This window comes from Pristiophorus japonicus, chromosome 5, assembly GCF_044704955.1.
Source record: "Pristiophorus japonicus isolate sPriJap1 chromosome 5, sPriJap1.hap1, whole genome shotgun sequence".
In the NCBI taxonomy this organism is placed as follows: Eukaryota; Metazoa; Chordata; class Chondrichthyes; family Pristiophoridae; genus Pristiophorus; species Pristiophorus japonicus.
This window is the reverse complement of record NC_091981.1, coordinates 73385208-73409730: the sequence shown is the minus strand read 5'-3', so window position 1 is coordinate 73409730 and position 24523 is coordinate 73385208. Positions and strand designations below refer to the sequence as shown.

Genomic DNA, 24523 nt, shown 5'->3' with positions numbered 1-24523 from the left:
AATCAAAGAACAAGTTAGTATTTAAATGGAGAAAGATTGCAAAGTACTGCAGTACAGCGGGACCTGGGGGTACTTGTGCATGAAACACAAAAGGTTAGTATGCAGGTACAGCAAGTGATCAGGAAGGCCATCGCAAAGAGGATGGAGTATAAAAGCAGGGAAGTCTTGCTACAGTTGTACAGGGTATTGGTGAGGCCACAACTGGAATACTGCGTGCAGTTTTGGTTTTCATATATACGAAAGGATATACTTGCTTTGGAGGCAGTTCAGAGAAGGTTCACAAGGTTGATTCCAGTGATGAGGGGGTAGACTTATGAGGAAAGGCTGAGCAGGTTCGACCTCTATTCGTTGAAATTCAGAAGAATGAGAGGTGATCTTATCGAAACGTAAAAGATTATGAGGGGGCTTGACAAGGTGGATGCAGAGAGGATGTTTCCACTGATGGGGGAGATTAGAACTAGAGGGCATAATCTTAGAATAAGGGGTCGCCCATTTAAAACAGATGTGGAGAAATTTCTTCTCTCAGAGGATTGTGGATCTGTGGAATTTGCTACCTCAGAGAGCTGTGGAAGCTGGGACATTGAATAAATTTAAGACAGAAATAGACAGTTTCTTAAACGATAAGGGGATAAGGGGTAATGGAGAGCGGGCAGGGAAGTGACCGTGAGTCCATGATCGGATCAGCCATGATCGTGTGGAATGGCAGAGCAGGTTTGAGAGGCCGTATGGCCTATTCCTGTTCCTATTTCTTATGTTCTTATGACTGGTTTCCTTTCGCTTCACATTAGATTCAAGACTTTTACAATGTGCTTGCAGCACAGAAACAGGCCATTCGGCCCAATAGATTCATGGCAGTGCTAATGCTCCACATGACCCTCCTCACACCCTTCTTCATCTAAATCCATTTACATATCCTTCTATTGCTTTCTCCCTCATGTGCTTATCTTAAATGCGTCTATATTATTCGCCTCAACTACTTCTTGTGATAGATAGCAAGTTTCACATTCTAACCACTCTATGGGTAAATCATTTTCTCCTGAATTCCCTATTGGATTATTAGTGACTATCTTATATTTATGGCCCCTAGTTCTCCCTAGTCTCACCTGCAAGTGGAAACATAAGTGTTATATATGTAAACCTGTAATTGCCATGTCTAACCACAAGAGGGCTTATCCCCTGGAGTCCCAAGGGATCCCACAATCCCTTGGGAGCACCTGTATATAAAAAAATAAGGATGCCTCACAGGCTGGAGAGGCACTCTGAGATCTGTAATAAAGACTACGGTCACACTTACTTTGAGCTTGCAGTATCTAGTCTGACTCTTTATTCAAGACATAACAATAAGAATATAAGAAATAGGAACAGGAGTAGGCCATTTGGCCCCTTGAGCCTGCTCTGCCATTCAGTAAGATCATGGCTGATCTGATCATGGACACAGCTCCACTTCCCTGCCCGCTCCCCATAACCCTTTACTCCCTAACTGCTCAAAAATCTGTCTATCTCCGCCTTAAATATATTAAATGACCCAGCCTCCACAGCTCTCGGGGGCAGAGAATTCCATAGATTTACAACCGTCAGAGAAGAAATTTCTCCTCATTTCAGTTTTAAATGGGCAGCCCCTTATTCTAAGACTATGTCCCCGAGTTTTAGTTTCCCCTATGAGTTGAAATATCCTCACTGCATCCATCTTGTCGAGCCCCCTCATTATCTTATAAATTTCAATAAGATCACCTCTAATTCTTATGAATTCCAATGTGTACAGGCCCAACCTACTCAACCTATTCTCATAAGTCAATCCCCTCATCTTCAGAATCAACCTAATGAACCTTCTCTGAACAGCCTCCAATGCAAGTATATCCTTTCTTAAATACGGAGACCAAAGCTGTACACAGTACTCGAGGTGTGGCCTCACCAATACCATGTAAAGTTGTAACAGGACTTCTCTGCTTTTATACGCTATCCCTTTTGCAATAAAGGCCAACATTCCATTTGCCTTCCTGATTACTTGCTGTACCTGCATACTAACATTTTGTGTTTCATGCACAAGGACCCCCAGGTCTCTCTGTACTGCAGCACTTTGCAATTTTTCTCCATTTAAATTATAATTTGCTTTTCTATTATTTCTGCCAAAGTGGATAACCTCATATTTCCCCTCATATATTCTTCTTAAATTTTGATAATTTACATGATTGCCTTTTGGACTTGACTCCCTTTCTTCCAGATGCAAATCACTTATAGAATGCTGCAAGTTTCAACTGCCTCTGTCCAAGAGCATGTCAACATTTTCTTAATTGATCTGTCAATAACACAAACACAGGGTTCTGATTTACTACCTGTCTATAAGTGAACTTACCTTTCATTGCAAGCATACAGAGCAATTGCACCTTCCAATCTTAAAACACCGTGACACCTGTTGCTGTCGTTATAAACAGTACATCCTCTAACTTATTGTGAGTAGCGCCATGAAAGGAGTGGATACAAAAAAAAATGAAAGAAGTGGAAGTTATGCTACAGTTGTATGAAGCTCTGGTTAAACTGCAACTAGAGTATTGCATTCAGTTCTGGACACTGCACTTCAGGAATATTTGCCTTGGATGGAATGCAGTGCAGATTCACCAGACTGATACTGCGGCTAACAGGGTTAAATTATAAAGGCAGGTTGCATAGACTATGCTTGTATTCGCTTGAGTGTGGAAGATTAACGGGTGATTTAATTGAGGTGTTTAAGACAACAATAGGATTTGATAGGATAGATATGGAGAAACAATTTCCTCTGCTGGGGGAGACCAGAACAAGAGAGTGTAACCTTAAAATTAGAGCTAGGCCATTCAGGAGAGATGTCAGCAATTACTTCTTCACACAAAGGGTAGTGAAATCTGGAACTCCTTCCCTCAAAAAGCTGTTGAGGCTAGCTCAATTGAAAATTTCAAAACTAATTGATTATTGTTAGGTAAGGGTATTAAGGGATATGGAACCAATGCACATAAATTAAGTTAAGACACAGATCAGCCATGATCTAATTGAATGGCAGAACGGGCTTAAGGAGCTGAATGGCCTACTCCTATTCATATAAAAGATTTGCTAATAATTTTATTTATACTTTACAGATGCATGCACATCCTGTCTTGTCATTCTTCACCTGTTGCACATTGTCCAATGCAATTTTCCGTGCTACGCTTGGAGAAAAGTGTAAAATATAAAGAAACAAAGAAAGTCCTCTGGAATGTACAGACAAGCCCTCCAGCAGCAAAATATACAGATGCCACAATATCTCCAGCCTTTTTATGACCTGTGTTTAAAGTTAAATAGATTTTGTAGCTACATCGTAGTAGCAGAATACAGGAGCAATGTCCCGAATCTGGAACTCCAAAAACCGGAATTGCCCGAAAACCGGACATTTTGCGCATCCCAGATGATGTCGTCCGAAAACTGGACATTTTTGAGACAGCCAAGATGGTAACATCGGGCAGCAAGGGACAAGGAAACCGGTAAAAAGCACAGCGCTGGGTGGCTGCGGGCGGCGTGAATGGCGAGGAGCGGAGTAAATGGGTGAGGAGCGGAGTGAATGGACGAGGGGTGAGGAGTGGAGTGAATGGGCGAGGAGTAGAGTGAATGGACGAGGGGTGAGGAGCAGGGTGAATGGGCGAGGAGCGGAGTGAATGGGCGAGGAGCGGAGTGAATGGGCGAGGGGTGAGGAGTGGAGTGAATGGGTGAGGAGCAGAGTGAATGGGCGAGGGGTGAGGAGTGGAGTGAATGGGCGAGTGATGAGGAGCGGAGTGAATGGGCGAGTGGTGAGGAGCGGAGTGAATGGGCGAGTGGTGAGGAGCGGAGTGAATGGGCGAGTGATGAGGAGTGGAGTGAATGGGCGAGTGATGAGCAGCGGAGTGAATGGGCGAGTGGTGAGGAGCGGAGTGAATGGATGAGGGGTGAGGAGTGGAGTGAATGGGCGAGTGGTGAGGAGTGGAGTGAATGGGCGAGTGATGAGGAGTGGAGTGAATGGGCGAGTGATGAGGAGCGGCGTGATTCGGCGAGTGGTGAGGAGCGGAGTGAATGGGCGAGTGGTGAGGAGCGGAGTGAATGGATGAGGGGTGAGGAGTGGAGTGAATGGGCGAGTGGTGAGGAGTGGAGTGAATGGGCGAGTGGTGAGGAGCGGAGTGAATGGATGAGGGGTGAGGAGTGGAGTGAATGGGCGAGTGGTGAGGAGTGGAGTGAATGGGCGAGTGATGAGGAGCGGAGTGAATGGGCGAGTGATGAGGAGCGGAGTGAATGGGCGAGTGGTGAGGAGTGGAGTGAATGGGCGAGTGATGAGGAGCGGAGTGAATGGATGAGGGGTGAGGAGTGGAGTGAATGGGCGAGTGGTGAGGAGTGGAGTGAATGGGCGAGTGGTGAGGAGTGGAGTGAATGGGCGAGTGGTGAGGAGTGGAGTGAATGGGCGAGTGGTGAGGAGTGGAGTGAATGGGCGAGTGATGAGGAGCGGAGTGAATGGATGAGGGGTGAGGAGTGGAGTGAATGGGCGAGTGGTGAGGAGTGGAGTGAATGGGCGAGTGGTGAGGAGTGGAGTGAATGGGCGAGTGGTGAGGAGTGGAGTGAATGGGCGAGCGGCGAGGAGTGGCGTGATTCGGCGAGGTCTTTATTCCAGCAAAACCTGAAATCCGGCACGGATTTGGTTGAGGATTCCAGATTTCAGACGTTGTACCTGTAATACAGTGTATTTAGATGACATAATGTTCCTGTCCTCATACAATGGAATAAATCTGACTTACCATGATCAGTACCATAGGAGAGTCATGAGTAATATAGAAAATGTGTGCTTGCTGATATCATTTTACAATCATCATAGTGCCAACTTCACAAACAACTGATCACATGGTTCCAGTGCTGCTGGCCTGTGGTTGTAACTGGATTCCCTCATTACAAATGTTCCTGATCTTTGTGGTTATGGGCTTGTGGCCTTCCATGTAACACAACCTAAAGAGGGCAGAGAAAGATAAGAATAGGTAAAGAAGCAGAAGAGAACAGAGATAGATGCAGAAGAGAATGGAGACAGAAAAGCAGTTTGGCCATCTACACCCTCAGCCCTCGAGCGGTTGTGAAATAAATCAGAATATGAAAGCTGAAATTCATACTGGGGCTTACATTTTCAACTTCCAACTCAGAGGTAAGAGTGCTACCAACTGAGGCAAGCTGACATTGTAGGTTCAAAAAGTCAGATGTAGCAGAGGAGAAACAAACGGGAAGAAAATCAAAAGCAGAAAGCAAAGATCTATGGGAAAGGCAGAAAAAAAGAAAAAGCAATACAAAATGAGAGTCAGACTGAGAGTAATATGTCCTTACTATACAGTATAAATGCACACGAGGCCCATACTTGAGAGAAGGTCACTCTGTCACCAGTTACCTTTATTACCAAGACCTCAAGAGGGAGACGGTGGGTGGAGTTTCCCCTTTTATACCGGAAAGTCCAGGTTAGGAGTGCCTCCCACAAGTTCAACACTGTGGTCAGTGTTCTCACGGTGTACAACTTAGGTCAGCTTATACATAGGTTACAATGACAGTTGAATACATGACAACACCTCCCCCGCAAAGTCTTATTGGGATAACAAGTTAAGTCTCTCTGGTGGTTTACGCTCCCTTGTAGAGCGCCTGAATTGGGGCTCCGGTTGTTGGGCGCTGGCCTGAGTGTCTGCTGTTTGCGGTGCCTCAGGCCTGTCCGGACTGCCCACAGTGACTGGGCTCTCCTCCACTTGGTTCTGGTGTTCGGTCACCTGTGGTGGAGTAAACTCTACGTTGTGTTCTTCCTCTGCTTCTTCTATGGGGTTGCTGAACCTCCATTTAATTTGATCCACGTGTTTGCGGCAGATTTGTCCATTGGTAAGTTTAACTACCAAAACCTTATTCCCCTCTTTGGCAGTCACAGTGACTGCAAGGCATTTGGGCCCTGCAGCGTAATTAAGGACAAAAACAGGGTCATTGACATCAATACATCACGCCCTCGCATTCCTGTCATGGTAGTCACATTGTGACTGATGCCTGCTCTAAACGATTTCTTTCATAGTAGGGTGTAAAAGGGATAACCTGGTTTTGAGCGTCCTTTTCATTAGCAGCTCTGCGGGTAGAACCCCTGTGAGCGAGTGTGGTCGGGTTCTATTGGCCAACAGGAGGCGTGATAAGCGGCTTTGTAGGGAACCCCCTTAGATTCTGAGCATCCCGTTTGATTATCTGCACTGCTTGTTCCGCCTTGCCGTTTGAGGCCGGCTTGAACGCTGCCGTTTTGACATGGTTGATTCCATTGCCTGCCATGAAGTCCTGGAACCACGGGCCATTGTCGCTGACCAAGACATCCGGTAGACCATGGGTGGCGAACATTGCCTGTAGACTCTCTACCGTGGCAGAGGATGTGCTTGAATTTAAAATGGCACACTCAATCCATTTGGAGTAGGCGTCTACTACATCCAAAAATATTTTTCCCATGAAAGGACCTGCGTAGTCCACATGGATGCCTGACGATGGCTTGGCGGGCCAGGACCAGGGCTAAGGGGGGCTTCCCTGGGTGTGTTGCCCAGCTGAGCATACGTGTTGCACCTGCACAAAGTTCCAGGTCTGCATCTATCCCTGGCCACCAAACGTGTGACCTAGCAATTGCCTTCATCATGACAATGCCCGGGTGCTCATTGTGAAGTTCTCTGATAAACATCTCTCAGCTCTTCTGGGGTATGACTACTCGGTTTGCCCACAATAGACAATTGGCCTGAATCGAGAGTTCATCCTTGCGCCTATGAAATGGTTTAAACTCCTCAGGGCATGCCCCATACGTGGCTGCCCAGTCCCCATTCAGGACACATTTCTTAACTAAAGACAGTAGCGGGTCTTTATTTGTCCAGACTTTAATCTGACGGGCTGTCACAGGTGAGCCTTCACTTTCGAAAGCTTCAACAGCCATGACCATTTCAGCATCATGCTCAGCTGCTCCCTCAGTGGTGGCTAGTGGTAGCCTGCTGAGTGCATCGGCACAGTTTTCAGTGCCCGGTCTGTGTCGAATTGTGTAGTCATAGGCGGCTAACGTAAGTGCCCACCTCTGTATGCAGGCCAATGCATTCGCATTTATGGCCTTGTTGTTGGCCAAAAGGGACGTTAGGGGTTTGTGATCTGTCTCCAGCTCAAATTTCCTGTCAAACACGTACTGGTGCATTTTTTTTACTGCATATACACATGCTAGCGCTTCCTTGTCGACCATCCCGTAGCCCCTTTCTGCCCGGGACAGACTTCTGGAGGCATAAGCTACCGACTGTAACTGACCATTGGCATTCACATGCTGCAAGACACACCCGACCCACTAGGACGATGCATCACACGTTAAAACTAGTTTCTTACACTGGTCGGATAACGTTAACAGTTTGTTGGAGCATAACAAATTGCGTGCTCTATCAAAAGCCCTTTCCTGGCTGTCCCCCCAGACCCAATCGCAATCTTTGCATAGAAGCACGTGTAGCTGCTCTAACAGCGTGCTCAATTTGGGAAGAAAGTTGCCAAAATAGTTCAGGAGCCCCAGGAATGAACGCAGCTCCGTCGTGTTACCGGGTCTGGGTGCTCTCTGGATCGCTTCCATAGAAACATAGAAACATAGAAAATAGGTTGGCTGTAGGCTTCCTGTACATATGCGCCAAGTGACTGCTGCGTTGCAGTTTCTGCAGGTATATTGCTGATACCTGCAAGCTCTGGCTAGGTGTTTGCCTCCACACCTCCAGCATGAGCTGGAGACCCCATTGTTGGAAACAATAGGTCCATTACCAGTCGATCATCTCTGACTGTCTCTGTAACTGTCCTTAAGCGCACCATTAACAGGTGTTAATGGCCCCATTACTGGCTGCATTGTCCATTGCGATGGCATGAATCACCGTTCAGCTAGCCATTGTCTCAGTTGAATTCCCTCTTTGGGTTCGACTGCATGCTGGGGCACGTCCGATTGCCCTTGTCTGCCTAGGGAACTGTGTGCTGCATTAACAATGTTGACTCCCTGGTCATTTGCCGCATTTGAGCCAAGATTTTTGTCACAAATCATTCTGGTCTCATCCTCCCCTGAGATAATTGTCTGGGCTATTATAGCCGCCGCTTCCAAGGTCAAGTCTTTGGTCTCAATCAGTTTCCTGAAAACCCCAGCGTGCCCGATGCCCTCAATTAAAAATTCTCGCAGCATCTCCGCTCTGCATGCATCCGGGAACTTACATAGGCTCGCCAGTCGCCAGAGATCTGCCACAAAGTCAGGAACGCCTTGCCCTTCTCGCCGCCGGTGCGTGTAAAACCGGTGTCTCGCCATGTCCATGTGCAAGGTGTTCCCCGATCAACTTACTGAGCTCTTTGAACGTTTTGTCCGCCGGCTTCTCTGGTGCTAGAAGGTCCTTCATCAGGGAGTACGTTCTGGATCCACAAACTGTCAGGAGATGAGCCCCGTGTTTGTCGGCCGAATCCTCTCCCAACCATTCCTTCGTGACAAAACTTTGCTGTAGTCTTTCAATAAAGTCGTCCCAATCATCACCAACACAGTACCTCTCTTCTGTGCTGCTAGTGGCCATGCTCGCGTGGTTTAAATCCCAGTTTCTCGTCACCAATACTATGCCCTTACTATACAGTATAAATGCACATGAGGCCCATACTTGAGAGAAGGTCACTCTGTGACCAGTTACCTTTATTACCAAGACCTCAAGAGGGAGACGGTGGGTGGAGTTTCCCCTTTTATTGCGGAAAGTGCAGGTTAGGAGTGTCTCCCACAAGTTCGTCCCCTGTCTTCAGTGTTCTCAAGGTATGCAACTTAGGTCAGCTCATACATGGGTTACAATGACAGTTGAATACATGACAGAGAGAAAACTCAGATGAAGAGAATGTGTAAGAGAGGAAAAAAGAAAGGGAGAATATGACCCGCTGAGATTTTGCATCACATTCCTTGTCCATACTTTACTGCCAAGCTGTCTCACCCTTTGCTGGACATCAGGCACCCTCACAACATCCTGGACTGTCAGGCAGATACTGGCCTGAAACTTGTTTTAAGGACAGAATCAACTTGAAATATTGTATTTGTCAGCTTTAGCTTCAGAATAACATCAACAACTAGCATTTATGTAATACCTCAACGTAGAAAAACATTCAAAGATACTTCACAGAGGCATAAGGAAAAGAATGGACGCCAGAGAAAGACGTTGGTTCAATGCTCGGGCAGAAAGAAGCCGAGGTGAGGTTGTCTTGATGGACATGGTGAAGAGGGGAAGAAACAGAGATAGCTGAACCAATGTTCTCAATCTTAGTGACAAAGATGTCCATGAGCTCCTCACACTTGTTGTTGGAGGTGAGAGTAGTAAAGCAAGAAGGCTGCTGCGTTTCCCATATTATAATAGTGATTACACTCCAAAAAGTACTTCAGTAGCTGTAAAGCACTTTGAGAGTGACCATAATATGGTGGAATTCTGCATTAGGATGGAGAATGAAACAGTTAATTCAGAGACCATGGTCCAGATCTTAAAGAAGGGTAACTTTGAAGGTATGAGGCGTGAATTGGCTAGGATAGATTGGCGAATGATACTTAAGGGGTTGACTGTGGATGGGCAATGGCAGACATTTAGAGACCGCATGGATGAACTACAACAATTGTATATTCCTGTCTGGCGTAAAAATAAAAAAGGGAAGGTGGCTCAACCGTGGCTATCAAGGGAAATCAGGGATAGTATTAAAGCCAAGGAAGTGGCATACAAATTGGCCAGAAATAGCAGCGAACCCGGGGACTGGGAGAAATTTAGAACTCAGCAGAGGAGGACAAAGGATTTGATTAGGGCAGGGAAAATGGAGTACGAGAAGAAGCTTGCAGGGAACATTAAGGCAGATTGCAAAAGTTTCTATAGATATGTAAAGAGAAAAAGGTTAGTAAAGACAAACGTAGATCCCCTGCAGTCAGAATCAGGGGAAGTCATAACGGGGAACAAAGAAATGGCAGACCAATTGAACAAGTACTTTGGTTCGGTATTCACTAAGGAGGACACCAACAACCTTCCGGATATAAAAGGGGTCAGAGGGTCTAGTAAGGAGGAGGAACTGAGGGAAATCCTTATTAGCCGGGAAATTGTGTTGGGGAAATTGATGGGATTGAAGGCCGATAAATCCCCAGGGCCTGATGGACTGCATCCCAGAGTACTTAAGGAGGTGGCCTTGGAAATAGTGGATGCATTGACAGTCATTTTCCAACATTCCATTGACTCTGGATCAGTTCCTATCGAGTGGAGGGTAGCCACTTTTTAAAAAAGGAGGGAGAGAGAAAACAGGGAATTATAGACCGGTCAGCCTGACCTCAGTAGTGGGTAAAATGATGGAATCAATTATTAAGGATGTCATAGCAGTGCATTTGGAAAATGGTGACATGATAGGTCCAAGTCAGCATGGATTTGTGAAAGGGAAATCATGCTTGACAAACCTTCTGGAATTTTTTGAGGATGTTTCCAGTAAAGTGGACAAGGGAGAACCAGTTGATGTGGTATATTTGGACTTTCAGAAGGCTTTCGACAAGGTCCCACACAAGAGATTAATGTGCAAAGTTAAAGCACATGGGATTGGGGGTAGTGTGCTGACGTGGATTGAAGACTGGTTGTCAGACAGGAAGCAAAGAGTAGGAGTAAATGGGTACTTTTCAGAATGGCAGGCAGTGACTAGTGGGGTACCGCAAGGTTCTGTGCTGGGGCCCCAGCTGTTTACATTGTACATTAATGATTTAGACGAGGGGATTAAATATAGTATCTCCAAATTTGCGGATGACACTAAGTTGGGTGGCAGTGTGAGCTGCGAGGAGGATGCTATGAGGCTGCAGAGTGACTTGGATAGGTTAGGTGAGTGGGCAAATGCATGGCAGATGAAATATAATGTGGATAAATGTGAGGTTATCCACTTTGGTGGTAAAAACAGAGAGACAGACTATTATCTGAATGGTGACAGATTAGGAAAAGGGGAGGAGCAACGAGACCTGGGTGTCATGGTACATCAGTCATTGAAGGTTGGCATGCAGGTACAGCAGGCGGTTAAGAAAGCAAATGGCATGTTGGCCTTCATAGCGAGGGGATTTGAGTACAGGGGCAGGGAGGTGTTGCTACAGTTGTACAGGGCCTTGGTGAGGCCACACCTGGAGTATTGTGTACAGTTTTGGTCTCCTAACTTGAGGAAGGACATTCTTGCTATTGAGGGAGTGCAGCGAAGATTCACCAGACTGATTCCCAGGATGGTGGGACTGACCTATCAAGAAAGACTCGATCAACTGGGCTTGTATTCACTGAAGTTCAGAAGAATGAGAGGGGACCTCATAGAAACGTTTAAAATTCTGATGGGTTTAGACAGGTTAGATGCAGGACGAATGTTCCCAATGTTGGGGAAGTCCAGAACCAGGGGTCACAGTCTAAGGATAAGGGGTAAGCCATTTAGGACCGAGATGAGGAGAAACTTCTTCACCCAAAGAGTGGTGAACCTGTGGAATTCTCTACCACAGAAAGTAGTTGAGGCCAATTCACTAAATATATTCAAAAGGGAGATGAAGTCCTTACTACACGGGGGATCAAGGGGTATGGCGAGAAAGCAGGAAGGGGGTACTGAAGTTGCATGTTCAGCCATGAACTCATTGAATGGCGGTGCAGGCTAGAAGGGCTGAATGGCCTACTCCTGCACCTATTTTCTATGTTTCTATGTTTCTATGAGATGTCCAGTGGTCATGAAAGGCGCGATATAAATGCAAGTCTTTCAAGCCTTTCTTTAGAGAGAAGGATTTAACAAGATGGTTCGCAGCTGAGAAATTAAGCCGGTACTTATCTTTGCTCTCCAGGAAGACCCTGGATTAGAGCAGTTTTGTTCGAGAAGAGTGAGGTCCAACAGCACTTGATGTGGTTCGGCCAGATCTGCAGTAGTCGTAATAGAGGTAACAACGATGCTTGTGCCTGGAGTTCTCAAAATAGTATAGTCTGCACTTGAAATCTTGTTACTGCTGGATGTACTTAGAAATTCACAACATGCACCAGTATAGTTCTCTCAGAAAATCTGTACAATAACTCAAAGCGATAGTACTATAATCATCATTATAATCAGCTATCGTAGGCAGTCCCTCGAAATCGAGGAAGACTTGCTTCCACACTAAAAGTGATTTCTCAGGTGACTGTACAGTCCAATATGGCAATTACTGTCTCTGTCACAGGTGGGACAGACAGTGATTGAAGAAAAGAGTCTGGTCGTCTGGTTTTCCGCACGCTCCTTCCGCTGTCTGTGTTTGGTTTCTGCATGCTCTCGGCGACGAGACACGAGGTACTCAGCTCCCTCCCGGATACTCTTCCTCCACTTAGGGCGGTCTTTGGCCAGGGACTCCCAGGTGTCGTTGGGGATGCTGCAATATATCAAGGAGGCTTTCAGGGTGTCCTTGAAACGTTTCTTCTGCCCACTGGGGGCTCACTTGCTGTGAAGGAGTTCCAAGTAGAGCGCTTGCTTTGGGAGTCTTGTGTCAGGCATGTGGACGATGTGGCCTGACCAATGGAGCTGGTCGAGTGTGGTCATTGCTTCGATGCTGGGGATGTTGGCCTGATCGAGAACACTGATGTTGGTGCGTCTATCCTCCCAGTGTATTTGCAGGATCTTGCGGAGGCAGCATTGGTGGTACTTCTCCAGCACTTTGAGGGTGTCTACTGAGGTCGAAACAACAATTATGAGTTAGTTTTTCCAAATAATATCAAAATAAGCTGGAGCATGAGCTTAAGGGGAAAAAAGATTACAGGAAAAGTGATTTACTTGGTTGACTGGAAGAGACACATATCGACACAGTGAACAGAAAGAGAACAGTGAGAAGAAGACAAAGGGTATAACTAGAGTACCTGCATTTCATGGTTTATACTGAGAATTTGAAAATGATCATTGTTGACGATAATATTTATTAATGCTGTTATTCTATGCATTTATCTGGTACAATGGGTAAGAAAAACTATTCATTTTCTAGCAGACCATCAAAGAACATTTGCTTCACTACCTCTGAGCAGAAGTCTTAGACACTTCTTTCCCTCACACTCTGGTACCTTTCCCTGTGCAACATTGTAGCCTCAAACTCTACGTCAGCAATGCCGTGGGGAAATCTGCTAATATAGATGGCTTTCGTTTGCGGTAAGGTTTCAGAATTAGAAGGATCAAAATGCATGTTAAATTAAATTATACAAAAAAAGTTAAAAATTATAATGTAAAGCTGCAATAAATATTCCACTCAAATTAATTTGATCTAAACCCAGGGCACAGCATTGCTGAAAAATAGTCCTCAACTCTGAAGCACTGCTATACACTTAAGAAAGCAAATAATGGGTCAAGGGGTATGGAGAGAAAGCAGGAAAGGGGTACTGAGGTGAATGATCAGCCATGATCTTATTGAATGGTGGTGCAGGCTCAAAGGGCCGAATGGCCTACTCCTGCACCTATTTTCTATGTTTCTATGTTTTAAGCTGTACTCTCAAAAGTGGGAATGTGAGTGACAGATTTGGCCTCTGAGTTATGTCCCTACTGTGCTCCCATATAGCAAAACTGCAAGAGCGGAGCCTTGTAAAACTAGTCCTACAAAGTATGCTAGACTCAGCTAGAAAATAATATTTTAAGCACTATATTTCATCATCAACATCATCATAGGCAGTCCCTCGAAATCGAGGAAGACTTGCTTCCACTCTTAAACTGCGTCCTTAGGTGACTGAACAGTCAAATTACAGTCTCTGTCACAGGTGGGACAGACAGTTGTTGAAGGAAAGGGTTGGTGGGACTGGTTTGCCGCACGCTCCTTCCACTGCCTGCGCTTGATATCTTCACGCTCTCGGCAGAGAGACTCGAGGTGCTCAGTGCCCTCCCTGATCCACTTCCTCCACTTAGGGCGGACATTGGCCAGGGACTCCCAGGTGTTGGTGGGGATGTTGCATTTTATTAAGGAGGCGTTGAGGGTGTCGTTAAAACGCTTCCTCTCCCCACCTTGGTCTCGCTTGCTGTGTAGGGGTTCTGAGTAGAACGCTTGCTTTGGGATTCTTGTGTCAGGCATGCGAACACTGTGGCCCCCCCAGCGGAGCTGGTCGAGTATGGTCAGTGCTTCGATGCTGGGGATGTTGGCCTGATCGAAGATGCTAACATTGGTGCGTCTGTCCTCCCAGGGGATTTGCAGGATCTTGCGGAGACATCGTTGGTGGTATTTCTCTATTGATTTGAGGTGTCTACTGTATATGGTCCATGTCTCTGAGCCATACAGGAGGGCGGGTATCACTACAACCCTGTAGACCATGAGCTTGGTGGCAGATTTGAGGGCCTGATCTTCGAACACTCTTTTCCTCAGGCGGCCGAAGGCTGCGCTGGCACACTGGAGGCGGTGTTGAATCTCATCGTCGATGTCTGCCCTTGTTGATAATAGGCTCCCGAGGTATGGAAAGTGGTCCACGTTGTCCAGCGCTGCATTGTGGATCTTGATGCTGTGTGGCGGGGTCAGGCTGATGGAGGACCTTTGTCTTACAGATGTTTAGTGTAAGGCCCATGCTTTCGTATGCCTCGGTGAAGATGTTGACTATGACTTGGAGTTCAGTCTCTGAATGTGCGCAGACACAAGTGTCGTCCGCGTACTGTAGTTCGACGACAGAGGTTGGGACGGTCTTGGATCTGGTCTGGAGATGACGAAGGTCGAACAGATTCCCACTGCTTCTGTAGTTTAGTTCCAATCCAGCGGGGGGATTGTTGAGTGTGAGGTGGAGCATTGTAGCGAGGAAGATTGAGAAGAGGGTTGGCGCGATGATGCTGCCTCGCTTGACCCGGGTCCGGACATCAATTGGGTCTGTAATGGATCTATTAGTAAGGATCACGGCCTGCGTGTCGTTGTGGAGCAGGCGGAGGATGGTGACGAACTTTCGGGAGCAGCCGAAATGGAGGAGGACGCTTCATAATCCGTCACGGTTGACAGTGTCAAAGGCCTTTGTAAGGTCAAAGAAGGCCATGTACAAGGGTTGGTGCTGTTCCCTGCATTTTTCTTGCAGCTGTTGTGCTATAAAAATCATGTCCGTTGTACCCCTGTAGAGGACAAAATCCACGCTGTGACACAGAGAGGACCTCCTCGGTCACTAAATGCAGTGGTTGAGGAGGATTCTAGCGACGACTTTCCCAGTGGCTGATAACAGGGAGATTCCTCTGTAGTTGCCGCAGTCGGACTTGTCCCCTTTTTTAAAGATGGTCACGATTACTTCATCTCTGAGATGTCCCGGCATGCTCTCCTCCTTCCAGATGAGAGAGATGAGGTCATCCATTCATGCCAATAGTGCCTCTCTGCCATACTTTAGTGCCTCAGCAGGGATTCCATCTGCTCCCGTTGCCTTGTTGTTCTTAAGTTGGTGGATGGCCTTTTCTACCTTGTACAGGGCTGGGGTTTTACTGAGATGCTATGGGATGGAGTCGAGGGCACTCGAGTCACTATATTTACAGTAACACAAGATAATGAGAACATTTATTGTGCCTATTGAATGAAGATTTTCCACTGGCACTGAGTAATTAATGAGGTGTTCGACTTGACCTATTTAAATGAACAATTAACAGATCAACTTTTGTAATGGTAAGTCATTGGACCATTAATACAATGATTCAGCCAGCACTGTGTGTGTTTACAGACAGCAAACCCATACATTTACATGAAAATTCCCCTTATTAGTGCACATGAAAGAGTAATCGACTGACAGATGTAGGAAAAATATATTTTATTGCTGACTGATTAATATCACCTGAAACATTATTACTGTTGAATGTACATAGCATCTATTAATTGTAATATATTTTCATGCTTTACCTTTTATAAAGCAAGGGAGAAAATTCCAGTATAATGAACAGAATAACAAAGGATTTAGTTTAGGTCTTGCTATTTTCCCCTGAATTGTTTACCTGCGTACCATTTCTGGTCCAAGGTCAGAATCTGTGACAATTCTACCCTTAGTTCTTGAGGCTCCAGGCTGCTCTTTGTTACCCCTCCATGCCCAGGTGGATGTGAAAGATCTCATGACACTACTAGAAAAACAGGAGCCCCAATTTTAACATGAGGCAGGAATCAGGCGGATGGGAGTGGGCGGCAAGCTGCTGTAATTCTCGGGCCCCATTTACGTGCCACTGGTCAGTCGTCTGTCTGAAACAAACGTTCTTATATTCCTATGAAGAGGCAGCTAGCTTGTAGGTGGGAGTACAACATCAGACGGCAGGCTGCGGTTGCGGACCGATAGAACATTCCCTGGAGAGGAGGGCAGCGGGGACAAGAGCCTCACGATTGGGAAGGAGGAGAGGTCCGGCACAGAGGAGGCTTAAGCTTTCCCAGTGGAGGCCGGAGCAATATTCTTGCTCTTCAAGACCCCAAAAGGAAGGCGAAAAAAAGTTTAAAAACTTATCGTTCTGACTAAAGGTTATCGAACTGAAACGTTAGCTCTGTTTCTCTCTTCACAATTGCTGCCTGACCTGCTAAGTATTTCCAGCATCTTGTTTTTATTTAAAAACCTACTTCTTGATCTTTTTGGTCCCAAATGTTCTTCCCGCTACATCAGCCTGGTGGGAAAGCCACATTCCCTGCTGAGGCCAATGGTTAAATGATGTCATCAAAGCCTGCTCTGCATATTTAAAGACTCGTAAACATGCTGGTTTCCAATTTCAGAAGAGCAGGATAAAATGGAAGACTGAGGGAAGGGAGCTGGACGTCAGCAGACAACTCTCCTGGGTGATGTTAACTGCTCATGAACCAGATAGCCCCCTGAAGGGCTGGCTTAAAATCACCGCTAGGGAATTTTGCAAGTATCCTGGCCAGCAGAATTCTCCCAATTTACACCATCAAAAACAGATTAACTGGCTATTCATTCATTTGCTATTTATGTGCATAGGCTGCTGCATTAGCCTTTATAACAGCAGTAAATATACTTCAACAGTTGTAAAGCACTTTTGGACATCCTGAGGATGTGAAAATTGCTTCCTTTCTTTCTAGTCTGTGATGTGTTACAGTGTACTTTGAGACTTGACCTATGTTACTGCCTTGGAATATGTTCTCGAATGTGTGACTGTGGTGCTTTATGTTTCAATGAGATCACCTTTCATTCTTCTAAACTCCAGAGAGTATAGGCCCATTCTACTCTAAAATGTATTTTAGCCAACTTGAAGTGTAGTTACTGTTGTAATGTAGAAAAAGCGGAAGCCAAATTGTGAACAGCAAGCTCCCATAAACAACAATGTGATAATCACCAGATAATCTGTTTTAGTAGTGGTGGTTGTGGGTTAAATATCGGCCAGGAGCTCCCCTGCCCCTCTTCGAATAGTGCCATGGGATCTTTCTGTTCACCTGAGCTGGCAGTCGGGGCCTTGATATAGCAAGGCAAGAATTTGTGGGCACTAACACCTTGTTATGCTGAAAGTAGATCGGAGCCTGATTCTGGTCCTTTTTCAGAATTCCCAAGTTGCAATAAGTTAGCCCTAGTTCCCATAGTTTTCAGGAGTCCATTGTCTGTTATTCCAGAGTATTAATAAATGCTTATCCAGGATACACAACCATCACAACAAATAATTGTGTATGAAATTAGTCTCCATTGAACAACAACAGCAATTTGCATTTATATAGTGCCTTTAACGTAATAAAATGTCCCAAAGCACTTCACAGGAGCGTTATCAAGCAACATTTGACACCGAGTTAGGTCAGCTGGCCATAAGGTTGGTCAAAGAGGTAGGTTTTAAGAAGCGTCTTGAAGCAGGAAAGAGAAATGGGAAGGTTTAAGGAGGGAATACTAGATCTTAGGGCCTCAGCAGCTAAAGGCATGGCCGCCAATGGTAGAACGATTAAAATCAGGGATGCACAAAAGACCAGAATTGGAGGGGCGCTGACATCTAGGAGGATTGTGGGGCTGGAGGAAGTTACAAAAATAGGAAGTGGTGAGGCCATGGAGGGATTTGAAAACAAGGATGAGAATTTTAAAATTGATGCATTGTCTAACCGGGAGCCAATGTAGGTCAGCGAGCAAAGGGGTGATGGGTGAACGGGACTTAGTGCGAGTTAGAATATAGAAAGCAGAGTTTTGGATGTGCTTAAGTTTATAGAGGGTGGAAGAAGGGAGGCCGGCCAGGAGTGCATTGGAATAGTCAAATCTAGAGGTAACAAAGGCATGGATGAGGATTTCAGCAGCAGAAAAGCAGAGGCTGAGGTGGAGTCGGGCGATGTTACTGAGGTGGAAATAGGCGGTCTTCATGATGGCGCGGATATATGGTCAGATGCTCAACCCGGGGTCAAATACGACATCAAGGTTGTGAACAGTCTGGTTCATTTAGAGAGAGTTGCCAGGAAGAAGGATGAAGCTGGTTGCTAGGGAATGGAGTTTGTGGCGGGGACCGAAGACAGTGGGGGTGAAATTCGATAAGGCCCAAAAATGGGCCTGGGCACCACAATGCAAGATATGCCATTCAGAAAGTGCAGGCAGCACATCAACTTGGTGCTGCCTGCTAATTAACAATCTAGCGAGTAACACGCTGCTGACAGGCTGTGCACTGAGCAGGTGGCTGAAGTTCACGTCACTGGAGCAAGGCTGGTTCTACTTAAAGATAGCCTACTCCTTTTCAAGGTAGTCTCTAGCTTTTAAAGCTGAATTGCACATAAAAAATGCTAAAAGTGTTTCAGTACTAACAAAAATGGCTCAACAGGCCAGGGAGAGAGCACCCAGGATCTCGGACGCAGCACTCCAGCTTTGTGCAGGGAGTGAACAGTAAAATAAAGGTCCTCTACCCACAAGGGGCCAAGCAACCCTCCAGAAAGAAGAATGTGGAACCAAATCTCACTGCCTGAAAGGGTGGTAGAGGCAGAAACCCTCAGCACATTTAAAAAGTACTTGGATGTGCACTTGAAGTGCAGTAACCTGCAAGGTTACGGACCAAGAGCTGGAAAGTGGGATTAATCTGGATAGCTCTTTGTTGGCCGGCGTGGACACGATGGGCCAAAATTACCTCCTTCCGTGATGTAAATTTCTATGATTCTATGAGATCGCAAAAGTGGTCACTGCTCCACAACCTGGCTCCAGTGTCCAAAGAAGTTTCAGGACCTCAGACCAGTGATCAAAGTAAATGAATGAATCTTCAAAAGCCGTCTCCGACCAACTGCACCACTAGCCTCACACACTGCTCAATATACGACTCCACCCCCATCACTCACACACCTACAATCTGTACCAAACACAAGGCACACCTCTCATTCCTAGGAGACGGTGCTGCCATTCTGAGCCCTTGGTCAATGGCGGGGCTGAAAGAATACCCCCTCATCCCAAAATCTCTGCTGATTTAAAAGCTGCACATGCACCTCTTGCTTTACCCCGCTCCCCTCACCACAACCTTACCCTTGTACCTTCCTCATTTCAGACATCCAAGAAATCCAGCCTGCCCAGCCAGTGGTTTATCAAGGAGAGAGGAGAGTGAAGAAGAAGAAAACAAAATACCGTCACTCAATTTCATGCTTCCAGCCACTAGCTCCTCAAGGTTGAGCAGCAAGGTCATTTACAGTGGCCCCACTGAAAGTCAGCAGTCTTCCACCAGCCATGCTGTATCGGTTGTGTATGGAGAAAGAGTCAGACTGAACACTGTGAGCTCAAAGTAAAGTGTGACCGTAATCTTTTATTGCACGTCTCCAGAGTGCCTCTCCAACCTGTGAAGCTTTCTTAAATACCTGTGCTCCCAAGGAATTATGGGATTCCACAGAGTAAATACAAGTCCACATACATAACAACATTCCCCTCCAAAGTCAATAGTGTAACTATTTACAATGTGAGTCGATCTGGGGCCCTTCTTGCCCTGGTTGATTGTCTCGGTGTGAAAGCTGATGTTGTTGAATCATTTGATGGGCCCTCGCTGGACTGCTGTGCAGCTGGCCTTGCTGGGCTGCCTGGTGTGTTAGGTCCTGTAGGGCTGCTGTGGATGATGGGTTCGGCTTCGTGGTTAACCGTGGTGTCGGTTGCCACTGGTGTGTGTGTTGGGGGATCTAAAAAGTTAGGGTCCAAGGTGGGTTGCTCAGGATAGTCCATGAATCTGAGTTTGATTTGGTCCAAGTGTTTCCGGTGAATGAGTCCATTTGAAAGTTTGACCCGAAACACCCTGCTCCCCTCTTTGGCCATGACAGTGCCGGGAAGCCACTTGGGACCTTGTCCATAATTTAATACAAATACAGGATTATTGACTTCAATCTCACGTGACACATTTGCGCTATCATGGTATGCACTTTGTTGAAGCTGCCTGCTCTCTACCTGTTCATGTAGATCAGGGTGAACTAACGAGAGCATTGTCTTAAGTGCTCTTTTCATGAGCAGTTCAGCAGGTGGGATCCCAGTAAGTGAGTGTGGTCTCGTGCGGTACCTAAGCAGGACTCGGGATAGGCGAGTCTGCAGTGAGCCTTCAGTTACCCTCTTCAAGCCTTGCTTGATGGTTTGCACTGCTCTCTCTGCCTGTGCATTGGACATTGGTTTAAATGGGGCAGATGTGACATGTTTAATTCCATTACAGGCCATGAATTCTTTGAACTCAGCACTGGTAAAACATGGCCCGTTGTCGCTCACCAGGACGTCGGGTAAGCCGTGTGTGGCAAACATGGCCCGCAGGCTTTCAGTGGTGGCAGCGGACGTGCTAGCCGACATTATCTCACATTCAATCCACTTGGTACGCGTCTACAACCACAAGGAACATTTTAACCAAGAACGGGCCTGCATAGTTGACGTGTACCCTAGACCACGGTTTGCAGGGCCAAGACCATAAACTTAGCGGCACCTCCCTGGGTACATTGCTTAACTGCGAGCATGTATTGCATCTGTGAACGGAGGACTCTAAGTCCGCATCGATACCGGGCCACCACACGTGGGATCTGGCTATTGCTTTCATCATCACGATGCCTGGGTGGGTACTGTGGAGGTCATTGATGAAGGTGTCTCTGCTCTTCTTGGGGACCACTACACGATTGCCCCACAGAAGGCAGTCTGCCTGTATAGACATTTCAGCTTTGCGCCGCTAGAGTGGCTTTATCTCTTCCTGCATTTCCACTGGGACACTGGACCAGCTCCTGTGAAGCACACACATTTTAACTAGAGATAATAAGGGGCCCTAGCTTGTCCAGGATTTGATCTGCTGGACAGTGACAGGTGATTGCGCACTCTCAAATGCTTCCACAACCATGGCTAGATCTGCGGGCTGCACCATTTCCACCCCCGTGGTGGGCAATGGCAGCATACTGAGAGCATTCGCGCAGTTTTCTGTGCCTGGCTTGTGGCGGATGGAGTAGTTGTATGCGGACAACGTGAGCGCCCATCTCTGGATACGGGCCGATGCGTTAGTATTTATCCCTTTACTCTCAGAAAACAGGGATATAAGTGGCTTCCAATTAGAATTTTAGACCAAACGGGTATTGATGCATTTCCTTTACCCCATAGACACACGCTAACACTTCTTTCTCAATCATGCTGTAGGCTCTCTCGTCCCTAGACAGACTCCTGGATGCACAAGCAACCGGTTGCAGTTTCCCAAAATCATTAGCTTGTTGCGATACACAACCGACGCCATTTAACGACGCAGCACATGCTAGTGCCAAACACATCGATCATACAACACAAGCAATTTGTTTGAGCATAACAATTTTCTCGCTTTTACAAAGGCATTTTATTGGCATTTGCCCCAAACCCATTTGCCCCCTTTTCGTAGTAAGACATGTAGTGGTTCTAGCAGGGTGCCGAGACCCGATAAGAAGTTACCAAAGTAGATCAAGAGTCCCAGAAACGACCGCAGCTCCATCACGTTCTGTGGCCTCGGTGCGTTCTCGATTGCCTCCATCTTTGCGTTGGTGAGCCTGATGCCATCTGCCACAATCCTCCTTCGCAGGAACTCCACTTCAGGCACCAGGAAAACACACTTCGAGCATTTTAACCTGAGCCCCACGTGGTTGAGTCGACTAAGAACTCCTCCAGGTTCTGCAGGTGCTCGACTGTGTTCCGACCTGTGACCAAGATGTCATCATGGAAGACCACGATGTGCAAGACCGACTTCAGTAAACTTTCCATGTTTCTCTGGAATATCGCCGCCGCTGATCGGATTCCAAATGGGCATAAGACCTTTGTGCACGTTGATGCAGGTGAGGGCCTTCGATGATTCCTCCAGTTCCTGTGTCATGAAGGCTGAAGTCAGATCCAGCTTCATGAACATCTTTCCTCCTCCAGCATTGCAAAGAGTTCGTCGGCTTTTGGTAGTGGGTATTGGTCCTGCAGAGAGAAACGATTGATAGTTACTTTGTAATCGCCACAGATTCTGATGGTGCCGTCTCCCTTGAGGACTGGGACAATTGGACTGGCCCACTCGCTGAACTAGATCGATGAAATGATGCCCTCTCGTTGCAGCCAGTCTAGCTCGATCTCTACCCTTTCATCATGTACGGTACTGCTCTCGCCTTGTGATGGATGGGTCGTGCCCCCGGAATTCGGTGGATCTGTACTTTTGCTCCTTGGAATTTCCCGATGCCTGGTTCGAACAGCGAAGGAAATTTGTTTAAGACCTGGGCACACGAAGTGCCATCAGTGGGCGAAAGCGCTCGGACGTCGTCCCAGTTCCAGCGTATCTTTCCCAGCCAGCTCCTGTCGAGCAGCGTGGGACCATCCCCTGTACCACCCAGAGTGGTAGCTTGTGCACCGCTCCATCGTAGGAGACCTTTATGGTAGCACTGCCGATTACAGGAATCAGTTCTTTCGTGTAAATTCTTAGTCTCTGGAGTTAAGACTGGAGTTAAGACTGGCCTTGAGGCCTTGTTGCACTACAACCTTTCGAAAGTTTTTTTGCCCATGATGGACTGGCCTGTGTCCAGCTCCATTGACACCAGGAGTCCATTTAGTTCAACATTCAGCATTATCGGGGGACAATTCATGGTGAATGTGTGCACCCCATGTACCTCTGCCTCCTCTTTCTGAGGCTCTGGTTCGTAGTGATCCTCCATGGATCTGTCTTCCTCTGCAACGTGGTGGCTTGCAGGTTTAACAGGCTTAGCATCTCGCCTGCACATTCATTGGAGGTGCCCCATTGTTCCACAGCCCTTGCAAACGTATCCTTTGAATCGGCATGAATGGAAAAGATGATCACCCCCGCAGCACCAACAAGGTGTTAATGAGCTTGTATTCATCACCTTTGATGGTGGACTCAGACATCTGTGGACGTGTAACTGCAGGTATGTGTGACCTGCCCTGTACGTTACGATTCGAAAACAACATCACTTTGTTCACAGTACTTGTAGCAGCACTTGTGTGCTGAGAGATTTGCTTCGTATTGTCACTGGTGGCAATGAATGCCTGGGCTATCGCTATGGCCTTACTCAAGGTTGGGGTCTCTACAGTCAAAAGTTTGCGAATGATGGTTTTGTGGCCAATGCCAAGTACGAAAAAGTTTCTAAGCATGTGCTTCAAATGTCCTTCAACTTCGCAATGTCCTGCAAGGCATCTTAGCTTGGCGACATAACTCGCCATTTCCTGGCCTTCAGACCTTTTGTTCGTATAGAACCGCTAACACTTTCCTTCGGGTTCAAATGCCCTCGGACCAGTGTGCGCAAATCGTCGTACGATTTCTCCGTGGGTTTCGCAGATTATTCATGAGGCCATACGTTGTTGCCCCATAGATGGTGAGCAGGATTGCTGTATGTTTGGCAGCGCTCTCTTTCCCATCTAGCTCGTTGGCCACGAAGTATTGGTTGAGTCGCTCCACAAAAGTTTCCTAATCATCTCCCTCCAAAAATTTCTCCAGGATGCCCACTGTTCTCTGCATCTTTGGGTTCGCTATCTGTATCTCGTCGGCAGTTGTTGTATATGGAGAAAGAGTCAGACTGAACACTGTGAGCTCAAAGTAAAATGTGACCTTGGTATTTTATTGCAGGTCTCCAGAGTACCTCTCCAACTTGTGAAGCCTTCTTAAATACCTGTGCTCCCAAGGGATTATGGGATCCCTTGGGACTCCAGGGAATGAGCCCTCTGGTGGCTGTACAGAGTAAATACAAGTCCACATATATAACAGTATCCACTGGGGTGGTACTGCGTAACATCACTGGAATAGGCAAAGGCACACGCAAGACAGGCACTAAAGAATGCACAAGGGCAAATAAGTGATTTTTCTTCATATAACAGAAGAACATAAGATCATTTGAAATAGGAGCAGGAGTAGGCCATACGGCACCTCGAGCCTGCTCCGCCATTTAATACGATCATGGCTGATCCGATCATGGGCTCAGGTCCACTTCCCTGCCCTCTCTCGATAACCCCTTATTCCCTTATCGTTTAAGAAACTGTCTATTTCTGTCTTAAATTTATCCAATGTCCCAGCTTCCACAGTTCTTTGAGGCAGAGAATTCCACAGATCCACAACCCTCTGAGAGAAGAAATTTCTCTTCATCTCAGTTTTAAATGTGCGGCCCCTTATTCTAAGCTTATGCCCTCTAGTTCTGGTCTCCCCCACCAGTGGAAAC

The 24523-nt window shown here is 46.6% G+C and overlaps 1 long non-coding RNA gene across 1 annotated transcript in view; it reads left to right on the top strand.

Moving 5' to 3' along the window:
* The window catches only part of LOC139263829 (uncharacterized), a 156754-nt gene extending 137312 nt beyond the window's left edge, over nucleotides 1–19442 (top strand). Inside the window, exon 3 of the long non-coding RNA XR_011593217.1 lies at nucleotides 19414–19442. This is a non-coding gene — a long non-coding RNA (uncharacterized lncRNA). The remainder of the gene's footprint in view (nucleotides 1–19413) is intronic.
* The last annotated feature ends 5081 nt before the right edge of the window (nucleotides 19443–24523 follow it).